Source organism: Cebus imitator, unplaced genomic scaffold (assembly GCF_001604975.1).
Source record: "Cebus imitator isolate Cc_AM_T3 unplaced genomic scaffold, Cebus_imitator-1.0 Scaffold54, whole genome shotgun sequence".
In the NCBI taxonomy this organism is placed as follows: domain Eukaryota; kingdom Metazoa; phylum Chordata; class Mammalia; order Primates; family Cebidae; genus Cebus; species Cebus imitator.
In genome coordinates this window covers 1264432-1273564 of record NW_016107369.1, presented here as the reverse complement: position 1 = coordinate 1273564, position 9133 = coordinate 1264432, and the positions used below count along the sequence as shown (strand labels likewise).

The 9133-nt window shown below is 44.6% G+C and overlaps 1 protein-coding gene and 1 non-coding gene across 9 annotated transcripts in view; one reads left to right on the top strand and one right to left on the bottom strand.

Moving 5' to 3' along the window:
* Positions 1-9133, top strand: part of ADCK1 (aarF domain containing kinase 1) — a 140861-nt gene that overhangs the window by 44222 nt on the left and 87506 nt on the right. The window lies entirely within an intron of this gene.
* Positions 8373-8513, bottom strand: LOC119471289. The gene has a single exon (XR_005200322.1). It is a non-coding gene; the product is annotated as a U4 spliceosomal RNA (small nuclear RNA).

The following is a 9133-nucleotide window of genomic DNA, read 5'->3' as shown; positions in this document are numbered from 1 at the left end:
TTTGAGATCAGGTCCAGGCTGGAGTGCTGTGGCTGAAACATGGGTCACTGCAGCCTCTACCTCCTGGGCTCAAGTGATTCTCCTGCCTCAGCCTCCTGAGTAGCCAAGATTACAGATATATGCCACTACTCCTAACTAATTTAAAAATATTTTGTAGACGTGGGGCTGTACTAAGTTGCCCAGGCTGGTCTCAAATTCCTGGCTTCAAGTAATTCTCCCATCTCAGACTCTCAAAGTGCTAGGATCACAGGCATGAGAAACCTTGTCTGGCCAGAGTTTTGTTTTCTGTTCTTTCCCACCAGCCCCCAAGGGCCCAAGGCTGTGAGGAAATGAAAAAGACTCGTGTCCCCCATTCAGGCCTGTGGCCTGAGCAGGTGTGGTGGGGAAGGGAAGCAGGCTGGCTGCTGTATTCCGCTCGTAGCCTAACGCTTGTTTTTCTTGTCTGTAATTGCCATTCCAGAGATGCCCTCACTCTTCTAGCTGCAGAACAACTGTTGAGAACAAATTAATTATGCATCTTCTCAGTGTGTGTGATTAAGGGGCAGATGGAGGGAAGAGTTCTCTTCAGCTTTTCTGGCAACTGGGTTCCCAAATGGATGCGTTCCAGACCAAGGAGTACGTGTCCTGGGCTCCTGTGGGCATCTGGGTTTGTCTGTGTGGTGGCAGGCTCGCTCACCGCAGGCGGAGTCACAGGTTGCCAGTAGTAATACTATTAATCCCTTAAATTTGCAGCTCATTTGCTGTTTGCTGAGGGCTTGCACAGTCATATCAGCTCATTTGTTGGGATTTCAGGGATGCTGGAACAACTTTCTTTGCTTAATTCTTCCCTAAATCATTATTGATGCTTGTAATTTCACCATTACAAAGTAATTCCTTTGGCCTAAACTCTGTTCCTTATTAAAATGCAAGTATCCTTGGCAGCTGTGTAGTATGTTCTATTCATTAAGCTTTCTCAGCCACTAGCAACTGCCCTCTCCAGATACCCGCTAGTGCCACCTTCCTTTTAGGATGGTCTTCCCTGAAACAGAACTTACATTTGTAACCTGTCCCATTTCATAGAAATCTGCTCTAGGTTAGTTGGGCTGGCTGGAGAGACATATAAAGAAACTCCTGCCAGGATGTCAATGACAGGTCATAATTTTTTTTTTTTTTTTTTTAGACAGAATCTCACTGTGTTGCCCAGGCTGGAGTGCAGTGGTGCAATCTTGGCTCACTGGAACCTCTGCCTGAAGGTTCAAGCAATTGGGTTCAAGCAATCCTTGTGCCTCAGCCTCCCAAGTTGCTGGGACTGTAGGTGTGTGCCACCATGCCTGGCTAATTATTTTTGTATTTTAGTAGAGATGGGGTTTCACCATGTTGGCCAGGCTTGTCTCGAATTCCTGAGCTCAGGCAATCCACCTCCCAAAGTGCTAGGGTTACAGGTGTGAGCCGCTGCACCTGGCCTGATCATAATTTCTTATAACACCTCTAGGGAATATTCTCATTTTTATCGGAACCTTCTGGAAACACAGTGCTTAATGCAAAGGAATCTGTGCCCCTTTATCCTATCATGTCAGTGTCTTTGGCCTTAGTTCTCCCCTCTGTTGGACTCCCTTAGAAAGGCAGTGTGGGGATCAGGCCCTGTCAGGTCCACACTGAGAGCAGACTCTGTCTGTATAACTCAGTTTGGGCATTAGCTTGGAGTGCAGTTAATTGGGGCAGGGGAGAAAGTGGAGTTGACCATATAGATGATGGTGTGACATAATGTCCATCTTCCAGAAGGAGAGAAGGAAGACTGAGGCATAGAGACAACAATCTACTTGGAGTTAGGGCTAGAATTAAAATTTTGTCTTCAGAACCCCAGTAACAGAGTTGTAGGTTTTTAGTCAGAAGACAGCTTAGAAACATCTAGGTCTTGCAAATCAACAGGAAGTAAGTGTATTTTAAAATTAAAAAAAAAAATCTAGCTCTGGAAAAGCAAAGACATTTCATTTGCAAACTCCAGTTGATTAGTAGTGGTTGTCTGAGTGCAGCCTGGAGAATAAGCAGGTCATCACCAGGACTCACTGAGTGCATGCTGTGGTTGATTAGTGATGTCTGATGTGTGCCATGAGTGCAGTCACAGAGGAGAGGCACATAGGCACTCACTTGCTATTCCTTACTCTGCTCAACCTCTTAACTTACAGATTAGCTGAGGTCTAAGAAGCTGAGATGAGTTGTTCAGGATTGTATAAGTAGGGGCGGTAATTGGCATAATTATCCCAGAATCCAGGTTCCTTGAGTCTTGGTTCAAAACTTTTTCTTCTGAAGTGTATGGGCATTCTAAGAGGTATTTCATTATGGTCTTGGAGTTAGACTGCTGGGGTTCAGATCCCAGCTCTGCCACTAATTAGCTGTGTGCTGTTGGCCAAACCATTTAAACTTTCTGAGCCTTAACTGCTTCATCTTTAAACTATATAGGATGGTTACGGAATTAAATGAGAAAATACATGTATAAGGGGTTCAGAGGAGGGCCTAATCCATATTAGTAGCTCAATTAAAATGTGACTTTTTTTTTCTTTTTGAGACTGGGTCTTGCTCTGTCGCCTAGGCTGGAGTGCAGTGGTGCAATCTCAGCTCATTGCAACCTCTGTCACCTGGGTTTAAGCAGTTTTCCTGCCTCAGCCTCCCTAATAGCTACAGGCACATGCATCACCACACCCGGCTAATTTTTGTATTTTTAGTAAAGATGGGGGTTTCACCATGTTGGCCAGGCTGGTCTCGTACTCCTGGCCTCAAGTGATCTGCCCACCTCAGCCTCCCAAAGTGTTAGGATTACAGGCCTGAGCCACTGCACCTGGCCAAAATGTTTCTTTTAAAATTGAATTGTCTTTCTAGATTCATGGTGGACATAGACACAAAATCTTCCCCTGCTCACTCCCTCTGCAGTATCCCTCAGAGTTGCCCCTTGGAAATACCTGCTTCTCTTTCTTCCTGTGGTCTGCTCTGGAATCATTTGGGTTTGAAGTGCTCCTGGAATTTGTAATTTCATGATGAAAAGTCCCACAGTACTAATAACCAGGTGTGAGATGGTGCTGGATCTGTCACTACCTGCGGTTCTGGGGCAGCTTTTTCACACTCCCTGGACATTCATTTTGGTTCGGGTGTGTGATGCAGCCCTGGAGTCCTGGCTATGGTTGCCAGGGACCAGCTGCCACATGGAGCCTCTCGGCATTTTATTTGGTTGCTCCTCTGAAAAGAACATCACTATAGCACCTCCTTCTGACCGTCTCTGCTCCCCTAAGCCAATGTATCTTCTCCCATACATCCCGAACCTTGCTTTTAGACTAGACCTCAATAGCCAGGGGGTGCTAGCCCCCTCCTCACAGCTGCGCCTTCTATAGGCTTAGAAAGCAGGGCCTAGTCAGAGCCTAGACCCAAAGCTATGCTGTGGTCCTCTCCCTGTCTTCTTTTTTTTTTTTTTTTTTGCAAAAGAGTCTTGTTCTGTCGCCAGGCTGGAGTGCAGTGGCGCGATCTCGGCTCACTGCAACCTCTGCCTCCCGGGTTCAAGTGATTCTCCTGCCTCAGCTTCCTGAGTAGCTGGGATTACAGATGTGTGCCACCACACCCAGCTACTTTTTGTATTTTTGGTAGATACAGGGTTTCACCATGTTGGCCAGGATGGTCTCGATCTGACTTCGTGTTCCACCCACCTCAGCCCTCTCCCTGTCTTAGTCTAGCCATGCAGGACCCTGGATAACAGTTCCCTTAGGGTGACCCTAAGGAGGACCCAGGGAAGCCTTGAGAAGCAGGTGGAGTCCATGACTGTCCTGTTAGCTAGGCCTGCAGTGATGGGGCTTTGATCCTTCCCCTGCCTGATTCAAGACGGGAGTGTGGAGGGCTCTCTGGGTGTCTTGTGATGGGCTGGTGGTTCTCATTGAGTGAATCGTCCGTGATTCCACATCCCAACTGATTTTTGGGAAAAACTCCTGTTCTGGATCCTCCAACAGAGATCTTCCTGGGGTCTGCCCAGCTGATCCCTGCTGAGAAAGGATGGAGTAGGGACTGGAGGGAAGGAGGCCTTCCCACTGGGGAATGGTCAAGTCATTGTCCCCAACATTGGCAAGCCCTGTTGCTCTGGGCCTCTCATTGGTTCCCAGCCTCGTTTGGTTGTAACCTGACCATGTCTAGGGTTGCTCCCCTGCTTTTTCTTCTGTGGACCCAAAGCAGAACAGCTGATAATAGCCATGGAGCTGCTGCATGGGCAGAAGCCCCGTTCTTCTTCAAGAGAGGCTCAGACAAAAGGAGGATTTTGAGCCATTCTGGGGGTAAGGAACTCCTTGCTCTGCCCTTCATTCTGGGATTGTGGAAGGCAGTAGCATCACTTGTAAGAGGGGAGAGGTGTGGTGTGGAGAATGGGTTAGGTCAGTGCGGGAGGAGGTAAGAGGAGGTAGGTGTGGGTCCAGGTTGAGAGGATTTTTGGCAGGTGAAAAGGAAAGTGGTGTGGTGAGGCTATGGAGGTATCATGCAAAGGCGTGGGGCCCGGGGATGGCACAGGAGAGAGCTGATCACTGTGGCTGGAGGGTAGAGAGTGAGGTGGAGAGGGTAAGAGATGAGGCCACAGGACAGCTGGGCTGCATCGTGTGGGCTTGTCAGGAGTTTAAACTTCATGCTAGGCCAGGCATGGTGGCTCACACCTGCAATCCCAGCACTTTGGGAGGCCAAGATGGGTGAATCAGTTGAGGTCAAGCATTCAAGACCAACCTGGCCAACATGACGAAACCCCGTCTTCACTAAAAATACAAAAATTAGCCAGGCGTGGTGGCGAGCATCTGTAATCCCAGCTACTTGGGAGGCTGAGGCATGAGAATTGCTTAAACCCAGGAGGTGGAGGTGGAGGTGGCAGTGGGCTGAGATCCTGCCACTGCCCTCCAGCCTGGGTGATGGAGTGAGACTCTGTCTCAAACCAACGAAAAAAACCTACTTCAAACTAGGGGCAGTGAGGCATTGAGGACATTTGAAGGGTTATCATTGAAGATCGTTTTCCTTTTCCCACTGTGGCCAGTGTGCTGCTCTTCCTGGCCCTGCCTAGTTGGGCTGCACAGTCCTCTTGCGTGGTCTGGCTGCTGTCGTCAGAGACCACACGCTTCCCGGCCTTTCCTGGCCTCCTTCTCCCAATGATTCCCAATCTCTGTTTATACAGCAAGGCCTTCTAGATCCCCCTGTGTGTTCATGAATTTGTTCCTAATCTCAGAGTTTGTTTGCTGGTTTACTGGGACAGCTCCCGGGAGCCCAGACGTGGCCAGAGCCATGGTGGCCGTGTGGCCCAACACTGACACTTGGCTGGGGCTCAACTGGGGACTTGGGTGGGTGGGCATTGTGAGGAACTGTGGAGGGCAATACTGAGGGCGCCATAGCAGGCACTGGCCCCTTGGATATTTTTCTTCGTCTTTTAAAAAATTTTAAAAATACATAGAGATGGGGGTCTCGTTATGCTGACCAGGCTGGTCTCGAACTCCTGGCCTCAAGCAGTCCCCCCATCTTGGCCTCTCAAAGTGCTGGGATTACAGGCATAAGCCACTGTGCCCGGCCTGGATGTTTTTCTTCTAATTCATGAGGAATGTGTAGCGGTGTGGACGGGTGGTAGAGTCTAGAGAAAGACAGATGTTTTGCAATGAGAAGACAATGTTTCAAACCCTGAATCTACTATTTACTGGCTAAGTAACCTTGGCAAGACTTCTAACTTTTTGGAGCGCAAGTTTTTGCATCTGTGCAATGAGGAGAATGATAGTACTCATCTCAAGGGCTCTTACCTGGGTCAGGTGAGATAATGTGTGTGAAAGGTTTCATGCATTTTATTTTAATGAATTATTAATTAATTAATTATTCAAGATGGAATTTTGCTTTGTTGCCCAGGCTGGAGCACAGTGGCACAATCTCAGCTCACTGCAACCTCTGCCTTCTGGGTATTTTTTTTTTTTTTTGAAAGCGTGAAATGAAGTCTCACTCTTTTACCCAGGCTGGAGGGCAGTGGTGTGGTCTCAGCTCACTGCAACCTCCGCCTCCCGGGTTGAAATGATTCTCCTGCTTCAGCCTCCCAAGTAGCTGTGATTACAGGTGTGCACCATCATGCTGGACAATTTTTGTATTTTTAGTGGAGACAGGGTTTCACCATGTTGGCCAGGCTGGTCTTGAACTCTTGACCTCATGATCCAACCACCTCAGCCTCCCAAAGTGTTGGGATTATAGGCGTGAACCACCACGCCTGGCCTCTAATTTACTTTTGATTTTTCTTTGCCCCATGAGTTCTTTAGAACTGTGTTGTTTAGTTCCTTTCCTTTTTTTTTTTTTTTGAGACAGTCTCACTTTGTTGTCGAGGCTGGAGTGCAGTGGCATGATGATGACCTTGACCTCCTGGGCTCAGGCAGTGCTCCTACCTCTCAGCTACTCGGGTATCTGGGGCTACAGGCATATGTCACTATTCCTTGCTAATTTTTTTCATTTTTATGTTTTGTAAAGATGGGCTCTCACTATGTTGCCCAGGCTGGTCTTGAACTGCAGGCCTCAAGTGATTCTCCTGCCTCAGCCTCCCTAAGTGCTAGGATTACAGGCATGAACCGTTGAGCTCGGCCTTAGTTTTCAACTATTTGGGAATTTTCCAGAGGTTTTGTTGTTATTGATTCGTACTTTGGTTCCATTGTGGTCAGAGAATATATTTTATGTATTTTGATCCTTTTACATTTATTGAGATTTGCTTTATGACACAGAATGTGGTCTGTTGGCTGTGTGTGGTGGCTCTTGCCTGTAATCCTAGCACTTTGAGAGGCTCAGATAGGATGATTATTTGAGGCCAGGAGATTGAGACCAGTCTGGGCAGCATAGTGAGACCCCCAACTCTACAAAACATTTTAAAAAAATTGTCTGGGTGTGGTGGTGTGTGCCTGTATTCCCAGCTACTGGGGAGACCAAAACAGGAAAATCCCTTGAGGCCAAGAGTTCAAGGCTGTAGTAAACATTGATGGTGTCGCTATACTTTAGGCTAGGAGACACAGTAAAACCTTGTCTCTAAAAGCAAACAAAAAGAATATGGCCTCTCTTGGTAAATGTTCCTTTTATACTTGAAAATAATGTATGTTCTGCTGTTGTTGGACAGTGTTCTATAAATGCCAGTTCTATAAATGCCAATTAGTTGACAGTGTTCAAGTCTTTTATATCCTTACTCATTTTCTGTTATATCATGTATTGAGACAGATATTGAAATCTCTGCCTGTAATGTGGATTTTTTGGTTTCTTTTTGCAATTCCATTATTTTTTTTTTCTTCATGTATTTCAAAGCTCTGTTATTGGATACGTAAACGTTTAGGATGGTATATCCTCTTGATGGATTGATCCCTTTATTGTTGTGAAATAATTTTATCTGTGATAATCTTTTCTCTGAAATAAATTTTGTCTGCATAATACAGCTGTTTCAGCTTTCTTTTGATTAGTGTTGGCATGATATATCCTTTTCCATCCTTCTATCGGGTTGGTGCGATATAATCTCTGTTTTTGCCATTACTTTTAATGAAAACAGCGATTACTTTTACACCAACTCAATATATTTAACCTATTTGTGTTTTTATATTTGAAGAGCATTTCTTGTAGGCAGCAAATATTTGGTTCTTGTTTTTTTCTTTCTTTCTTTTTTTTTTTTTTTTTTTTACCACTCTAATCTTTACCTTTTTTCCTTCTAATTGCTTTGAATTTAGTTTTCTCTTCTTTTTTTTTTTTTAAGATGGAGAGTTTCACCCTTTTGCCTAGTCTGGAGTGAAGTGGTACCATCTTGGCTCACTGCAACCTCTGCCCCCCAGGTTCAAGTGATTCTCCTGCCTCACCCTCCTGGGTAGCTAGGATTATAGATTCCTGCCACTATGCCTGGCTAATTTTTGTATTTTTAGTAGAGTTGAGAGTTCACCATGTTGCCCAGGCTGGTCTCGAACTCCTGACCTCAGGTAATCCTCCTGCCTTGGCTACACAAAGTGCTAGGATTAAAAGTGTGAGCTACTGCGCCCGGCCACATTTGGTTCTTTTTAAGGTGAGTTTGACAACCTCACTGTTAAGTAGGGTGTTTAGGGATAATTGATAAGGTTGGATTTATGTCTTTGATCTAGCTATTGGTTTTCTGTTTGTCCTATTCTTGTTTCCTTTCTTATGCCTTCTTTTGAATTGAGTATTTTTCATGGTTGCATTTTACCTCCTTTGTTGGCTTATGAATTATAATTCTTTTTGTTATTTTAATGATTGCTTTAGTTTATAGTATATATCTTGTCTGTATTTAAGTGATATTATAGTGCTTCACAGAGTATAAGAATCTTAAAATCGTATACTTCCATTTCTTCTCAAGGTTTTTTTTTTTTTTTTTTTTAATGATTCAGTCCCCATAGAGACTGCCAAAAATTGCCAACGCCGACTATATTTCAAGTCGTCATGGCAGGGTATTGGGAAATGTTTTCAATTAGCAATAACTGCGCCTCGGATAAACCTCATTGGCTACAATACTGCCACTGCACAAAGCTTCTTCTCAAGTTTTATGCTATTGATGTAATACATGCTTTTATGTTATAAACACCACAGTACATTGTTATTGTTTTTGCTTAAGCAATTATTTATCTTTTCTTTTTTTTCGCCCACTCAGATCATTTATCTTTTAAAGAGATAAAATATAAAAAAACTTCTTGTGTATTTTCTCATAAAGTTGCTATTTCTGGTCTCTTTGTTCTCTTATATAGATGCATATTTTTATGTTTTCATTTTTCTTCTGCCGGATGAAGATTCTTTAACATCTCTTGTAGTGCTGGATATGAAATCTATTAGTTTTCCTATGTCTGCAAAAGCTTTTTTACCTTTATTTTTAGAAGATTTTCTTTGCTGGGTATAGAATTCTTTGTTTTCAGAGATGTAGCTATATACTAACTTCTGCTTGTATTGTTTCCAGAGAAAAATCTGCTGTCATTTTTATCTTTATTCTTTTGTCTGTATCTTTTTTCTCTGTATAAATTGTTTAAAAAAATTATGTAGAGGCCGGGTGCGGTGGCTCACGCCTGTAATCCTAGCACTTTGGGGGGCTGAGGTGGGTGGATCACCTGAGGTCAGGAGTTCAAGACCAGCCTGGCCATCATGGTGAAACCCCATCTTA